The sequence below is a fragment of the Schistocerca serialis genome, chromosome 3, assembly GCF_023864345.2.
Source record: "Schistocerca serialis cubense isolate TAMUIC-IGC-003099 chromosome 3, iqSchSeri2.2, whole genome shotgun sequence".
Taxonomy (NCBI): domain Eukaryota; kingdom Metazoa; phylum Arthropoda; class Insecta; order Orthoptera; family Acrididae; genus Schistocerca; species Schistocerca serialis.
Window position 1 is genome coordinate 95,612,225 of NC_064640.1, and position 18,126 is coordinate 95,630,350.

General features: G+C 39.3%; 1 long non-coding RNA gene across 1 annotated transcript in view; it reads left to right on the forward strand.

Annotated features, from left to right (window-relative positions):
• Positions 1–6,914: 6,914 nt before the first annotated feature.
• LOC126471534 (uncharacterized) overlaps positions 6,915–18,126 on the forward strand; it is a 36,181-nt gene continuing 24,969 nt past the window's right edge. The window contains exons 1-2 of the long non-coding RNA XR_007586332.1: positions 6,915–7,081; positions 7,156–7,251. This is a non-coding gene — a long non-coding RNA (uncharacterized LOC126471534). The remainder of the gene's footprint in view (positions 7,082–7,155; positions 7,252–18,126) is intronic.

Consider the following 18,126-nt stretch of genomic DNA (forward strand, 5'->3'; position numbering starts at 1 on the left):
ACAAATTTTATTGGTATACTATACAAGTAGTACTGCAATCACAAAAAATACAATAAACAAACACCATTTATAATAGACGAACTTTTCGGTTTTTCGTCTAACTGTATTTTTTTTATAGATTACGTAATAATTAATACTATCCGCTATTTCCACTTCAATTGACAGGACTTACAACGTAGAGAGTCTTTCTTGGCTCAACGTGCTTCTCAAGTAGGTCTTAATCAATTTAAACTGAGCAGCTTCTCTCAAACGAAGGTGTGATGAGCGGAACTGGTAACTGTGAGCATGATTCTGACTGTTATTTAAACATTTCGATATACTTCTTCTAAATTATTTTCTAAAATGTACTGAATAAGTTTTTTAGCGTCTTCGATTGAGTCCAGTGGATTCGATTTTAAAAGCTGGCGTTTCTTATAAAGTTCGAAAGGCTGTATGTTGTTGTTTTCGCATTCTCGAAGTATTCTACTTACATCATTACAGTGTTTCAGTAGGTTCTCCTTGGGTAAAGACTGCAAATAACTGATATCGTAAATAAAACCAAATTGTTCAAAATATTCGTTAAACGCTTAGAATCGATATTCAGTGTCAACTATTATAGCATGTATCATCGTGTAGAAGCACTGCGTCTTCAGGCCACAAGTGGCCCATCGGGACCATCCGACCGCCGTGTCATCCTCACTGAGGATGCGGATAGGAGGGGCGTGTGGTCAGCACACCGCTCTCCTGGTCGTTATGATGGTTTTCTTTGACCGGAGCCGCTCAGTTGGCATCACGAGGCTGAGGTCACCCCGAAAAATAACATCAGCGCTTGGCGCCCCAGATGGTCACCCATCCAAGTGCCGGCCACGCTCGACAGCGCTTAATTTCGGTATCCGACGGGAACCGGTGTACAACTGCGGAAAAGGCCGTTGCCCATGTATCATCGTGTTAAAAAGTTAATTCCGTACTGAATTTCAACAGACTGCATAGGCTCATCAGTTCTTTCATAGCTTCTGCAACACTTGTATCAAATCTTGTATTATGGAATTCTTTAAATCAATCACGAAATGAACGTGTTGTATCAATAGCAACTTTCAAGTTCACTTGAATGGATTGCCATAGTTCACTTATATGGATCACACGAAGTAAAATCACGTACATTCCAACAATAAACTCAAAAGTTAACATTTCGTTCAAGACTGCTTCACAGTCGCTAACAGTTTAGAAACCATCAATTTTATATTTGAAGTCATTCTCTCTTTCAATGATATCATCAAACTGCAAATATATTGCTTTTACTTTTCCGATTCTATTTACCAGTCGTATTTCAGACAGATTTCAATGTAGATTTTCATTTAGTTTTTATTAGAGCCAAGCGCTTCTATGATTTTGTGAAAAGCACATGAACTTTATTCATGAAGCAGAAAAACGTTTTATCTGTTTTAGAACTGTTAGCTGCATCTATCAAAAGCAAGTTCCAAAAACGGCATCCGCAACGGCGTGAAGAATGCTGGTGGATTAATATTGAATATTCTTGTTCTGGCACCTTTATTAATGCCAACCATATTTGCGCAGTTATCATACCCCTGCCCTCGACTGTTTTGGATATTTAGGCCAATATTTTGTAGTTCCTTAAAAATATCATTTGTTAAATACTCTCCGGTTGTTTCTGCGACGGCAATAAACCCAACGAAACGTCCTTCTCTCTCTCGGGTTGAGGAATTCCAAAATCTTAACATTATTGACTTTTTGTTCCCCACGGCTCACATCCCCGGTACTATTGAACATTAAGGCATAGTATTTTGCTTGTTTCACTCTGTTTGTAATTTCATTAGCAATAAATTTTGGATATTAATGTAATTAATTCATTTCTGATTTCGTGGCTCAGATAATGTTGACAAAGCTGTTTTTTATTAATACCTTGCAAGTGTTAGATAATATTTGGATAATAATTTAAATATGTCAAGAAAATTTCCAAAGTTTCCGCTGTTGTTCAGGTTAAGGGATTCTCGATGAGTACTAAATGTCAGATTGTGTCAGGCTACTTAGCTGATAATATCGATAAATCTTTCAGACAAGTGTACCGCTACTTTTCTGATTCCTTAATCAGTCTCCCGTTTTCTTTATCTATTGTTTTTCCGTATTTTATCCCTTTATAGAATTCCATCCATTTAATCATACACTCCATGTATCCTTGAGTTTGTTCATATCTTTGCGATGTACTGCTCAGATCTTTTCAGTCACAACATCCTTCTTTTACCACATGTGGCTGCAAATGTGACAAAGGTCTACATGGAAAGCAACAAACTTTATCTTGAGATATGGAGTAAGCTAACCATCTGCGATGTTTCTTTTAGCCGTTACTCAGTTTTCTAGCAAAATGAAATTTAGTAAAATATCTTTTTTTGCGTCTTTGAGGTGACTTTCATCAGATTTCTCTTGGTTTTCTTGGGGACCATTTTGAATTAAGTCATGACGCTGCGGATCTGTTACTGGAAATACCCACTTCCTCGTATTTAATTCTATGAATGACTCTCTTATATGAACAGTTTGCTCTTGATTTTCTTAGTCACAAATCTTTTCAATTTTTAACTCTTTACTCGGCCCAGAATCTTGGATTACAGCAGTTTCACAACTCTGATGCTATATCAGTAGGGTAACATTCATTCGACCCTGAAGCTGTGCCGTTTCAGAAACTAAATAACTTGGAGAAGAGATTCAAAAATGGTTCAAATGGCTCTGAGCACTATGCGACTCAACTTCTGAGGTCATCAGTCGCCTAGAACTTAGAACTAATTAAACCTAACTAACCTAAGGACATCACACACATCCATGCCCGAGGCAGGATTCGAACCTGCGACCGTAGCGGTCACGCGGTTCCAGACTGAAGCGCCTTTAACCGCACGGCCACACCGGCCGGCAGAAGAGATTCATCAGAGGCCTCTGGACCAGTCACAACTGAAGAAGGTTTCTTAAGAAATTTCATCATACTCTAACTCATAGTTTGGTTGGATATAACCGTCTCAGCGTTTCTTCCTCTTTTTGATGCGCCGGGTTCCCATTTCGTCCCTATGTCTCTGTCCCTTGAGGATCATCCAGACATAATGATCTAAGACATATTTTTTGTTAAGTAGGCTGATAAGCACAGTACTTACAATATTTAAAGCTATAGTATAGAGAGAATAGGATGCACGATGGCAGAATAAAATATGTTAAAATATAAAAATCATTTGCGAAATACTTACCTAAAACTTATTACAGTAAAATAAATGACGTTTCATAGAGAAATAAACATGCTTAGAAATGTACGAGGGCAGTTCAATAAGTAATGCAACACTTTTTTTTTCTCGGCCAATTTTGGTTGAAAAAGCCGGAAATTTCTTGTGGAATATTTTCAAACATTCCTGCTTCGTCTCGTATAGTTTCATTGACTTCCGACAGGTGGCAGTGCTGTACGGAGCTGTTAAAATGACGTCTGTAACGGATGTGCGTTGCAAACAACGGGCAGTGATCGAGTTTCTTTTGTCGGAAAACCAGGGCATCTCAGATATTCATAGGCGCTTGCAGAATGTCTACGGTGATCTGGCAGTGGACAAAAGCACGGTGAGTCGTCGGGCAAAGCGTGTCATCATCGCCGCAAGGTCAAGCAAGTCTGTCTGATCTCCCGCGTGCGGGCCGGCCGTGCACAGCTGTGACTCCTGCAATGGCGGAGCGTGCGAACACACTCGTTCGAGATGATCGACGGATCACCATCAAACAACTCAGTGCTCAACTTGACATCTCTGTTGGTAGTGCTGTCACAATTGTTCACCAGTTGGGATATTCAAAGGTTTGTTCCCGCTGGGTCCCTCGTTGTCTAACCGAACACCATAAAGAGCAAAGGAGAACCATCTGTGCGGAATTGCTTGCTCGTCATGTGGCTGAGGGTGACAGTTTCTTGTCAAAGATTGTTACAGGCGATGAAACATGGGTTCATCATTTCGAACCTGAAAGAAAACGGCAATCAATGGAGTGGCGCCACACACACTCCCCTACCAAGAAAAAGTTTAAAGCCGTACCCTCAGCCGGTAAAGTCATGGTTACAGTCTTCTGGGACGCTGAAGGGGTTATTCTGTTCGATGTCCTTCCCCATGGTCAAACGATCAACTCTGAAGTGTATTGTGCTACTCTTCAGAAATTGAAGAAACGACTTCAGCGTGTTCGTAGGCACAAAAATCTGAACGAACTTCTCCTTCATGACAACGCAAGACCTCACACAAGTCTTCGCACCCGAGAGGAGCTCACAAAACTTCAGTGGACTGTTCTTCCTCATGCACCCTACAGCCCCGATCTCGCACCGTCGGATTTCCATATGTTTGGCCCAATGAAGGACGCAATCCGTGGGAGGCACTACGCGGATGATGAAGAAGTTATTGATGCAGTACGACGTTGGCTCCGACATCGACCAGTGGAATGGTACCGTGCAGGCATACAGGCCCTCATTTCAAGGTGGCGTAAGGCCGTAGCATTGAATGGAGATTACGTTGAAAAATAGTGTAGCTCAAAGATTGGGGAATAACCTGGTGTATTTCAATGCTGCATAAAATAACCCCTGTTTCAGAAAAAAAATGTGTTGCATTACTTATTGAACTGCCCTCGTATTTGGATACTGACTTACCTTACAAATATGAAATAAATCACAGCGTATGGTAAATGTTTCAGAATATGAGTAATAACTTATTTACAATAAACAAATAACCAAGATTTCACTTATTGATGAAAAGAAACGTAATCAGAAGTTTTGTACATGCTAGTCTCTGACTCCAGAGTTGCGCGCTTTATTGCCTTCTAATGCGCAAGCGCAGTATTTGCGACAGATATATCCCCCGTGTCTCGTATAATCGGTCTACCTGAACTTGTCTGTAGTTCCAAACATGTGTGCTTGGGACGCTGCTGCGTAGATGTACACCTCAGGTGCATCGTGTAGTAGGGGCTTAACTTTCATAATGGTGCCAGACCATCCTAGATAAATACTACTACACTTGTACAGAAGCAAGTACGGATAACTAAATAGCTAAAATTTTAACAACATGAACAATTTTTGTGCGAGGCCTCCACAGGCGTGAGGCTGTCAGTGGTCGCCGATTTCTTACGCACTCTCTTCGTGATAAATACAGACCTTAGCGCAGAGATGGCGGATACACAATCGGCTGTTCCGTTGAGCTGGTGGATCGTAATGACTAGCGTGCATTTCTATGTAGTTTCCTGTTATTTTTCTTTGGTAGATTACTTATAAACCTGCTGCAAATCTAATTATTACAAAGGAAAATATATCTCAATTTTTCTTTTTATTCTAATGAAGGATAGAAGAAGCAGTGGCTAAAAACAAATTCCAAGGGAAAGTCTCGTAGTTACAAAGAACACAGGAGTTTGCAGCCTACATTATCCTGAAGATAAATTTTTTCGGGAAATAAGAGAGACTTGAACTGACGTGAAGTAATTATTAACAGGGTCCTAGCTTCCAAAACGTTTTATATAGATACAAGCAGCATTCATAATGGTACTGAAGATAGGCTCATTCTCTTTAAGGTTCTGTAGTCCCCCTTGTAAAATGTTGTTTTTGTGAGGTAATGCTGTACAAGCTGATTTCCAAATTTACCTACATATTTCTCCTCTCCTCTCCTGATATTTTTCAATGCACACACTCATAAGTCCAAAGAAAAGTTCAAGGATAAGTAATCAGCGTGTATTTGGATCATTATATAGGTAGGCCTACCAATTCTGATCCGAAACGTAGCTTACTGACGCAATCAGTGTGGTTACTTCTTTATTTTACGTTTACTGTCTGTTAGTTCATAGCAGCTGCGAGTGTGTACATATAAATGATATAATATGTCTTATTAATTTTGTTTATGTTTAAATGCCAGGCAAAACATTCATTGCCATACCATTTACCTGGAGAGTACACATATTATAAGGATATACAGAATCCTGTTAGTAAGCCACTAAAATAATTTCAAACAAATTTGTCATACAACGATACAAATAAATACATGTTAACCTTCCCTTAAAAACCGTGTTTTTCAGTTTTATGGCATTTACCGGACATGCTAACGACTGTTCCATATATTGTATATCATATTCTGTCAAGTGCATTTTACCATTTCTTTTTAATGTGGACATGTATATGTATGCAATATTAAATCGTATACCATCATGAAAACTAATTACAAAGTAGTTAATATACATGTATCCTATGTACCACAAACAGATAGCGGTGTAAAGTCTATCACTGTATGTTACTGCTCTTAATTTCGTGTGAAAAATCATTTAACAGTAGTTTAAAATATTGGGAATGGAAAACCATATGAGTTACAGTTAATCTGATATTTTTAACCGAAAACACAATCACACTAGTCGAACTGAATTCACGTATGCTTACGAATCTGCCGCCTCACCGCCGACTCAAAGCGTGACGTCATCAAAGCTGTGCTACGGCGTTGATTTCACGAAGGCAGTGGCTTAAGTTGCCACTGGCCTCACAGATAGGCATAAATATTAAATCCGACACTCTGCTTGGGTAGTTGGGGAAGTTTAGTTTTAGATTTTCCTCGGAAAATGTTGTATGACCATTTAGTTGATTAAACACCGCTATTCAATTTCTGTATTTGTGCTTGAGAAATAGTATTTTCAGTTTCAATAAAGTGATGTTTTTCTGCACCAGTTCTTGTATCAAACAGTAGTGCATTTCTACCTCACTGGCAAGTTCGACATTGTGTCCAGGAGTACGATTAATAACACAATAATGCAAATTGTGAAATGCAGTTCGTAAAAGCGGCGGAAATGTGGCAAATCAATTGCCTGTCGACGATTGGGTGGTACTTCCCGTGACGTCAAGTCCAACGGAATATCTGAGGGTACTTGTGTCACCTAATAAAATCTTTGGCGCACTTGGTAACACACGCTTGTCGCTTGTATGCCGACGAGGTTGTGTTTCACGGAACTGAAAATGAAATTTACACTAGAAATAGCTGAAGTATGTAAAAGTTAAGAGTGCTCTAGTCCTGCGGGAAAGCAAATCAGACAAATTTTTCTCACCATGGCTGGAAACACAGATGACCCAGTAAGTAACTGTAAACGATTGGGAATACAAGAGTAACTTATTTTTCCTTTTTATGAATAACTCGTTCCTTACAGTTTGAGCACTTGCTTAATATGTACCGAAATATTTCGGAGATGTGTGTTCTGCACTGCGTTTCGAAGCGAAGGCCAGGGACACCCAGACGTGGAGAGGTAATTATTACTAGTATGATTTGTAACTTTGTGCTGTGAAATGAAAGTCTTTAGTTTATACGTCTTTTCAGCATGAAAAACGGGTGATACTGTTTAAAGCGTCAAGATCGCACTCGTAGCTTTTGCTAACTGCGTAGTTCCCTGCTTTCATTATTAGTAGTACGTCACTGTGATGTAGATTCTTGTGGTTTTTAAACGTCCCACCCACTGTACACAAATGCCATTACGTATAGATAGTTTTTCACGGAAACAAATTAGTACTTAGTACGAAAATCGGCTAATCAGGCAAAAAAAAAAAAAAAAAGGTCGCGAACTTAGAAATGTACCACATAGCGTACATAACCATGCCGGAAAAGTGGTGTGGTTCAAAAAATTGCCGATAGCACAGGAAATCGAACTGGGATCCCCTCTTGTTTGAACTGAACTTCGTTGCTACTTCTCAGCGTAAAACAATTAAAATGTTTTATTAGGCCTACCCGTTCTGTTGGAGCAACCTCAGTGTGAGATCGTATAGGTGAGGCTCTACGTTTATGAACATAAATTTTCCTCCGTTTCTGTCATAGGTTCAGTACAGTACGGTACTTAATTTTGGAGAGCCTGATGATTGCGAAAGGGAAAGCTTTCCCTGGTGTGTGTCACGCTCTAAGTCGGTACGTTACTTATGAATATAATTTATGCTTGATTGCTTTCATCATGTATGGAATCCAAATAACGAGTAAAGGGCAGGCCTACCGAAATAGAACTCAAGCTTGTATTTATGGATTTTATCGTTAGTGCACTCTTACACACATTACCAGAATCCGTGGAACTACATAATTATTAAAATTGCACCTTGTGCTGTTTCCTTCATTATTACTAAGTTCTAGAGTTCTTGGCGTCGTTTTTAGCAGATACTAACATTACTGCTCTTCGAGAATTTAATCTTTAGCTTTTTAATTGTACACTTGGTTTTTTGGGACTCTTGATGTGAAATGTCAGTTTCTGGAATGAGACAATATGTATGAGAGGAAATTTTACGTGGAGGAGTTTAACTTGTAAAATAGCCATAATTTCAAAGATAAATTTCAGTATCCCTGTCCCGTAGAACATATTTTCTTGTTAGAAGTGTATACCTTCTGCCTCTCTGCATCTTGTAACACTGACTCATTACCCAGACTACTGTTTTACTGTGGAATGTAAACTATGGCATAAATTTAAATTTACATCGATTAAAAATTATATTATGTTCACATATTTAAAATATATCTACAGTTGTGGATAATGTTGTGCTGTCAATCATTAAAAATTTCAAGTATTTTGTACACCGAAAGACAAACAATCAGTATATAACATGACTTTTCCCAAGTGTGTATTCTTATCCAATGAAACTTTGTTATAATGTTGTGTCCAGTAAGTTTGGATTCATATGGACATTATTAAAATTATAGCAGGTGGGAAGGGGATATTGTTATACATGTATAGCTTCATAACAACTTAGCCTTTTTGCAAAACACAGACTCACACAGATCAGCAAGTAACTTTTAAGATAGTCATTAGATAATTTTACATATAATAGAAGGTACCAGATATTTTCATAAAAATCTAAACTTTGTTTTAGGTGCATTAGGTAGGTGTACAGTTCCTGTGCCTCTACAAATTCTGTAGAATTTTGCTAAAAACAGATTGAGTCAATTTCTAATTGCAAATATGAATATATGTTGCAGGAATTTAGGAGTGCTAGGGGTGGGAGGAAGCGATGGAGGAGATGAAACTTTCATTTCAGCTAAGATTTCATTAATGTGCTGCAAGTGTGTTTGTAGACAGAATGGTGAATTCTGTCATGAGCTGTAATATTTTTCAAATGTTTTTAGCAGCTGTGCTTTGCATTCTCTGTTGCTATTGGTCAGCTGAAGATGTTCATGCAAACAAACATACTAATAATTTTAGTTTCTTGTTTATGGACTACTGTCAGGAAGACTAAATTAAATCTTGTTGTAAGTGATTTCGGTTTTACTTCATGAGTTCCACCGGTAGGTGGTTTTGAAGAGAATTCCATTAGTTCTACACTTTCCATTTGTTGTCTGTTAAAAAGCACTACTGATCATTTTGCTTTAGTTTTGGAGTTTTTAATATTTTGTGTAGTGAAGTCTTTTATATTTTTTATACTGAACGGAAGATTTTGCTACACAGTGTTCACTGTTGTTTCAGTTGTAAATTACAGTATAGAATAGCACAAAGCTCTCTATTCTTACAGTATGCTTTGATTCAAAACACCTATTACTATTTCCCTCATTTGAGTTTGAATGTAACTATATTCCATTTCCTCTACACTGCCCATCATATTTTACAGTACAAAATAAAACACTGTTTTTGCGTAGTTTGTCAATAATCTCACCATCTAACTAATCAAGTGTGAAAAATCTGTTGTTAGTGGTATGTACACAGTCAGAACAACTGTCCTGAGTAGGCCTACTTTAATATTGAGTAATGAGACTGTGTGTTATTCAAAGCATTACCCCAGGTGCAGTATTCTTTACCATTCATGACATGTAATAAATCTACACTGAGGTGACAAAAGTCATGAGATACTTTCTAATATTGTGTTGGACCTCCTCTTGTCCATGCTGCCTCTATAGGCACCCATGATTTCAAAAATATTGCCAATGCAGGATTTTGTGCATAAACTGGCCTCTCAATTATGTTCCATACATGTTTGATGGAATTCATTTTGTGTGATCAGGGTGGGTAAATCATTTGCTCAAACTGTTCAGAATGTTCACCAAAGCAATTGCAAACAATTGTGGCCTGGTGATATGGCGCATTGTCATGCATAAAAATTCCATCGTTGTTTCGGAACATGAAGGCCATAAATGGCTGCAATGACCTCAAAGTAGCCAAACATAACAGAGGAGCCAGTACATTCAATTTAAATGTAGCCCACGCCAAAATGGAGCCATCACCAGCTTACACACTGCTTTGTTGACAACTTGGTTCTATAGCTCTGTGAGGTCCGTCCCACACTCAAAACCCTACCGTCACCTCTTATCAACTGAAATTAGGTCTCATCTGACTGGGCCACAGTTTTTCAGTCATCTTGGGTCCAACCAACATGATTGCGAGCCCAGACGAGGCGCTGCAGGTGATGCCATGCTGTTAGCAAAGGTACTCACATCGGCTGTCTGCTTCCGTAGCTGATTAATGCCAAATTTCACGCTGTTGAAACAGATATATTTTTCGTACATCCCACATTGATTTCTGCAGTTATTTCATGCAGTGCTGATTGTTTGTTAGCACTGAGAACTCTATGCAAACGCTGCTACTCTTGACGATTAAGTGAAGGGTTGTCTGTGGTGAGGAGTAATGCCTGAAATTTGGCATACTCGGCATACTCTTGACACTGTGGATCTTGGAATACTGAATTCCCTCATGATTTACAAAATGGAATCTTCCATGCATCAAGCACCAACTGCCACTCCATGTTCAGACTGTGTTAATTCCCTTCATGCAGCTATAATCATGCCAGAAACCTTTTCACCTGAGTACAAGTGACAGATCAGCCAATGCGCTGCCCTTGTGTATGTGACACTGCTGCTATCTGTGTATGTGCATATGACCATCCCATGATTATTTACCATCACAGTATATGTAGTTTATGTCTATAGCTATATGTTCATTTCTTCACTTAATTGTGCCGACAGGAGTTTCTTTCCCTGTCTAGAAAAATGTTCAGCTTCTGCAACTTCTAAATGATGATATGACAAAATAATGTTCATGCAGGTTCTTAATTCGCTCCAGCACATTACTGTTTGAAAATTAATAGTCTTCTAATACTATGATGAGACATACTAAATTAATGTTAGTGTATAGCTCTTAATATGTACAAAGAGCAAATGTTCTTAAGAATAATTTATTTCAATGTATCAAGAGCCATTCTGTACTTCCTCAGTCACAAATCTTAGCTCTAATAGACATCTATCATCAAAATTACAAACTTTATGTAGTTGGGAGGTACTGTGATGATCACACTACATTTAGTAACTCATGTAGACTTATAACACATTTCAGAAGTGAATGCTCCAAACCAGCCGTAATAAGGTAATATGTTTTTTAATATTTGACATGACAGGCCTGGTTTGGCTTATTGCCACTATCAAGTTATGTCTAGTTGAAAGTAGAGACTGTACTGTACCTATAGTGAAGTCTCTCTGTCATGTCTTGGTAAGTATAATAGTTCTTGTAGTTATGAAACATAAAGATACATTTTTGTCAGATATTTTATGAGTCCCCCCATGAACCATGGACCTTGCCGTTAGTGGGGAGGCTTGCGTGCCTCAGCGCTACAGATGGCCGTACCGTAGGTGCAACCACAACAGGGTATCTGTTGAGAGGCCAGACAAACGTGTGGTTCCTGCAGAGGGGCAGCAGCCTTTTCAATAGTTGCAGGTGCAACAGTCTGGATGATTGACTGATCTGGCCTTGTAACACTAACCAAAACAGCCTTGCTGTGCTGGTACTGTGAACGGCTGAAAGCAAGGGGAAACTACAGCAGTAATTTTTCCCGAGGGCATGCAGCTTTACTGTATGGTTAAATGATGATGGCGTCCTCTTGGGTAAAATATTCCGGAGGTAAAATAGTCCCCCATTCAGATACCAGGCGGGGACTACTCGAGAGGATGTCGTTATCAGGAGAAAGAAAACTGGCATTCTACGGATCGGAGCATGGAATGTCAGGTCCCTTAATCAGGCAGGTAGGTTAGAAAATTTAAAAAGGGAAATGGATAGGTTAAAGTTAGATATAGTGGGAATTAGTGAAATTTGGTGGCAGGAGGAACAAGACTTTTGGTCAGGTGAATACAGGGTTATAAATACAAAATCAAATAGGGGTAACGCAGGAGTAGGTTTAATAATGAATAAAAAAATAGGAGTGTGGGTAAGCTACTACAAACTGCATAGTGAACGCATTATTGTGGCCAAGATAGACACGAAGCCCGTGCCTATTACAGTAGTACAAGTTTATATGCCAACTAGCTCTGCAAATGATAAAGAAATTGATGAAATGTATGATGAGATAAAAGAAAATATTCAGGTAGTGAAGGGAGGTGAAAATTTAATAGTCATGGGTGACTGGAATTCAAGAGTAGGAAAAGGGAGAGAAGGAAACATAGTAGGTCGATGTGGGTTGGGGGTAAGAAATGAAAGAGGAAGCCATCTTGTAGAATTTTGCACAGAGCATAACTTAATCATAGCTAACACGTGGTTCAAGAATCATAAAAGAAGGTTGTATACATGGAAGAAACCTGGAGATACTAGAAGGTATCAGATAGATTATATAATGGTAAGACAGAGATTTAGGAACCAGATTTTAAACTGTAAGACGTTTCCAGGGGCAGATGTGGACTCCGACCACAATCTATTGGTTATGAACTGTAGATTAAGACTAGAGAAACCGCAAAAAGGTGGGAATTTAAGGAGATGGGACCTGGATAAACTGACTAAATGGCTCTGAGCACTATGGGACTTAACATCTGTGGTCATCAGTCCCCTAGAACTTAGAACTACTTAAACCTAACTAACCTAAGGACATCACACACATCCATGCCCGAGGCAGGATTCGAACCTGCGACCGTAGCAGTCGTGCGGTTCCGGACTGAGCGCCTAGAACCGCTAGACCACCGCGGCCGGCAAACTGACTAAACCAGAGGTTGTACAGAGTTTCAGAGAGAGCATACAGGAATAATTGACAGGAATGGGGGAAAGAAATACAGTAGAAGAATGGGTAGTTCTGAGGGATGAAGTAGTGAAGGCAGCAGAGGATCAAGTATGTAATAAGACGAGGGCTAGTAGAAATCCTTGGGTAATAGAAGAAATATTGATTTTTAATTGATGAAAGGAGAAAATATAAAAATGCAGTAAAAGAAGGAAAATTAAAGCGACCTTTGGAGAAAAGAGAGCCACTTGTATGAATATCAAGAGCTCAGATGGAAACCCAGTTCTAAGCAAAGAAGGGAAGCAGAAAGGTGGAAGGAGTATATAGAGGGTCTATACAAGGGCGATGTACTTTAGGACAATATTATGGAAATGGAAGAGGATGTAGATGAAGATGAAATGGGAGATACGATACTGCATGAAGAGTTTGTCAGAGCACTGAAAGACCCGAGTCAAAACAAGGCCCCGGGAGTAGACAACATTCCATTAGAACTACTGACGGTCTTAGGAGAGCCAGTCCTGACAAAACTCTACCATCTGGTGAGCAAGATGTATGAGACAGGCGAAATACCCTCAGACTTCAAGAAGAATATAATAATTCCAATCCCAAAGAAAGCAGGTGTTGACAGATGTGAAAATTACCAATCTATCAGTTTAATAAGTCACAGCTGCAAAATACTAACACGAATTCTTTACAGACGAATGTAAAAACTGGTAGAAGCCGACCTCGGGGAAAATCAGTTTGGATTCCGTAGAAATGTTGGAACATGTGAGGCAATGCTGACCTTACGACTTATCTTAGAAGAAAGATGAAGGAAAGGCAAACCTACATTTCTAGCATTTGTAGACTTAGAGAAAGCTTTTGACAATGCTGACTGGAATACTCTCTTTCAAATTCTAAAGGTGGCAGGGGTGAAATATAGGGAATGAAAGGCTATTTACAATTTGTACAGAAACCAGATGGCAGTTATACGAGTCGAGGGACACGAAAGGGAAGCAGTGGTTGGAAGGAAGTGAGACAGGGTTGTAGCCTCTCCCTGATGTTATTCAATCTGTATATTGAGCAAGCAGTAAAGGAAACAAAAGAAAAATTTGGAGTAGGTAATAAAATCCATGGAGAAGAAATAAAAACTTTGGGGTTCTCCGATGACATTGCAATTCTGCCAGAGACAGCAAAGGACTTGGATGAGCAGTTGAACGGAATGGACAGTGTCTTGAAAGGAGGTTATAAGCTGAATATCAACATAAGCAAAACGAGGATAATGGAATGTGGTCGAATTAAGTCGGGTGATGCTAAGGGAATTAGATTAGGAAATGAGACACTGAAAGTAGTAAAGGAGTTTTGCTATTTGGGGGAAAAATAATTGATGATGGTTGAAGTAGAGAGGATATAAAATGTAGACTGGCAATGGCAAGGAAAGTGTTTCTGAAGAAGTGAAATTTGTTAACATCAAGTATTGATTTAAGTGTCAGGAAGTCGTTTCTGAAAGTATTTGTATGGAGTGTAGCCGTGTATGGAAGTGAAACATGGACGATAAATAGTTTGGACAAGAAGAGAATAGAAGCTTTTGAAATGTGGTGCTACAGAAGAATGCTGAAGATTAGATGGGTAGAGCACATAACTAATGAGGAGGTATTGAATAGAATTGAAGAAGAGGAGTTTGTGCCACAACTTGACAAGAAGAAGGGACCAGTTGGTAGGACATGTTCTGAGGCATCAGGGGATCACAAATTAAGCATTGGAGGGCAGTGTGGAGGGTAAAAATTGTAGAGGGAGACCAAGAGATGAATATACTAAGCAGATTCAGAAGGATGTAGGTTGCAGTAAGTACTGGGAGATGAAGAAGCTTGCACAGGATAGAATATTTTACATTTGGTAACTACAAGAACTATTATACTTACTGAGATATGACAGAAAGACTTTACTGTAGATGCAATATGGCCATCACTTCCAATTAGATGTCACTTGACAATGGCAATAAGCTGAAACAGGCCTGTCCTGTAAAATATCAAAAAAACATATTAACTTTTTGCAGCTGGTTCGGAGCATTCATTTACATAACGTCTTATACCAACGTGTACTATGCTGCAGGCCCAACACGACATAAGATATCACATAGACTCATTGAATTGTGTAGTACTGTCTTTAAGACAATACCTACATAAGTAATTTGCAATATTAAAAATCTCATTGGAGCAGTGACTTAACATATACTGGTATGTACTTGATGGGTTTGGAGTCCTTTGTCACCATTGCATTGGTTTTATGCAACACAAGTTAATTCAATAATTCATTTCAGTATGACCCATATAACAGGATGCAACACATTGCTGGCCTTAAAATACTGACTCCGGGAAAGAACAGAAATAACAAAATTATACGTATTGTGCATACAAAGTATAGTAAGAAACAAAAAGCAAGCAAAGCTCTGCCATAATGGGCTGAGACAGGCCTTTTTGAACACACTGACTGCCATGTCATTCACAGCTAATGACATTATTTGGTTGTGGTATCTATGGGCATGAGTTCAGCAGTCTTTGTCATTGGCAGTATTGCAGGCCTTGAAGCTGCTACTTCTCATTCAAGCACCTATTCAGTTGGCATCACAAGGCTGGGTGGACCTCATTTATGTCCTTACACCAATGAAAAATCCCTGGCAGTACATGGAATTGAGCCCGACTCCTCCACCTGGCAGGCAGCCACGTTGACCACTCAACTACAGAGGCTGACATAGTAGGAAGAACACATGAGTAATTTCTAGATGATTTAGGGCACATTGGCTGTAAAATTTTCCATCACTATATGGATGACCCGGGTTCAATTTGTGCTACTTACAGTGATTTTTCCTTGGCATGTAGCAGAACTGAAACGGTGCACTCAGCCTCATGATGCCAATGGAGGAGCTGCTTGAGTACCAAGTAGTGGCTGCAGGGGCTGCGAAACTGATAGTGATCACCAGGAGAGTGATGTGATGAATCAATACCGCACCCAAATGATATCTTTGGCAATGGGTAACATAGCAGCTGGTCAGTACTGAATGACCTGTCAGGGACAGTATGAAAAACCGGAGCTAGATGTAAAATTTAATACACACAACAGCCACCGCTGGTCCCACCAATGGCTCCAATCCATCAGGACATCAGATTGGACTGAGCGTGGTTGGCAGCTTCACATGTATCATTTCATGCTGTTTCAGTCTGTGCCAGAGTTCAAAAATCATAGTTGCATGCCGCATTCTCAGATACCCATGACTAGAAGTTTTCAGTGGGTGAGCAGTCTGGAGAATGTGCTTTTCAGTGCAACAGTTGTTCACTCTTTGTGTCATGGTAGTTCAGAATAGCACGGGCAACATGTTATTGTGTGTTGTCTTGCTGAAACATATCATGACAACCTCAGAGGTGGGGCACAGGCATATGAGACTTAAAAGACCAGATATGTAGTACCTGCTGTTCAAATTACATTTTCTTTTAACTCGAAGTGGCAGTGTTGTGAATCCAGTGGCACCATGTATCATAACACCTTGTGCTGGGCCCATGTGATGATGATTATGATGACAATGAATGTAATCTGTGTAGGTTCTTTGCCTCAGAGACTGTTCACACAGATATATCATGATGCTGTATGCAGAACCAGAACTCTGCTTGACTTGGTGCTACTCCTGTGTCCAGTATTGTCATTGGGTGCACCACTGTCAACAAACCTATCTTTGCTGCACATCAAGGGAAGCAGCAACAATGGTCCCTATGCTGACACTCTGTGGTGGTCCCCATGTTCTTACACTGTCTCTATGGACACTTGTCAAGCTGCAAACAAGTCCATTTCATGACCCATGATTTATGATGATCCTGCATATTATGACATACATTATGTCTTTCCTATCAGGCAATAGTCACAGTGGAAAAATCAGAAACTGTATGGTGCTGACTACGGTCCTCCTGAATCTGCCAACTTCATATTCATGTGACAGTATCAGGATCCTGAGTTACACCAGCTGCAATATCACAGAACAACAACCAGCAGCATCCATATGCCACTAACTTATTGCTTTTGAATTCTAATACGTGATGGTATATGTTTTTACTCCTTACATAAGACATGTTCTTATCACAAATAACCAACACTGAAATGTGATTTCTGAATGAGAAATTGACTTTGTAATCTTTCCTTGAATACTGAATGTACATGGTGATGCATCTGCCTACTTTGTGCAGTTATGCTGAAATACTAATCATTTGGATATCCAAGCATGTAGTACACTCCTTGCCAAATTGACGTCCGCAACTCGTGGTCGTGCGGTAGCATTCTCGCTTCCCATGCCTGGGTTCCCGGGTTCGATTCCCGGCGGGGTCAGGGATTTTCTCTGCCTCGTGATGACTGGGTGTTGTGTGATGTCCTTAGGTTAGTTAGGTTTAAGTAGTTCTAAGTTCTAGGGGACTGATGACCATAGATGTTAAGTCCCATAGTGCTCAGAGCCATTTGAACCATTGAAACAAATTGACATTTATTGCATGCCATCTTCATGATACTGCAGTTTCAATAGTCAATAATGTCGGAGTGTTTCTCATGACAATACAGACAGCTGTTGTAGTGATTAACAAAAGTTTGATGTACACCAGAGTGTGCAGCTTGAAAATTCAATGCAAACGTTAGTGATAAAAATAAGGTTAAAAAAAGCCTGTCTTAAAAAATGATATCTAAGAGACATATGTGAAAAAAGAACAACTTCTTTCTTTTGTAGGTATGGATCAGTTCTTCTCTAGTTATAGAAAAAACATAAATAACCTAAGAGAATAACATAACATGGAGGTTAGAAGTCACTGAAGTGTCCATAATGGATGGAAGACTTCCATACTTCATCACATTGTGTATATGAGTGATGGAGGTCATTAGGGCAAGGACTGGGAAAATACTCAGGATTACTTTTATTAAAGTATAACCTACATCCAAATTTCCTCCTCAAGTGATTCAAGGAAACAATGGAAAACATATCCAGGACATTCATGTTTGCCATTCTCAACAGAGAGCAGGGGCATTACTTGAATGGTGATACTTCATATATTATGCTGTTTCGATAGGTTGACCTTCATACCATCCTAGCCAATATTGAAAATGACTTCCAATTTGAAACTGATATAACTGCAGAAATATTTTGCATGAGTTCCAAATGTGAACAAAAATAGTTTGTAAAC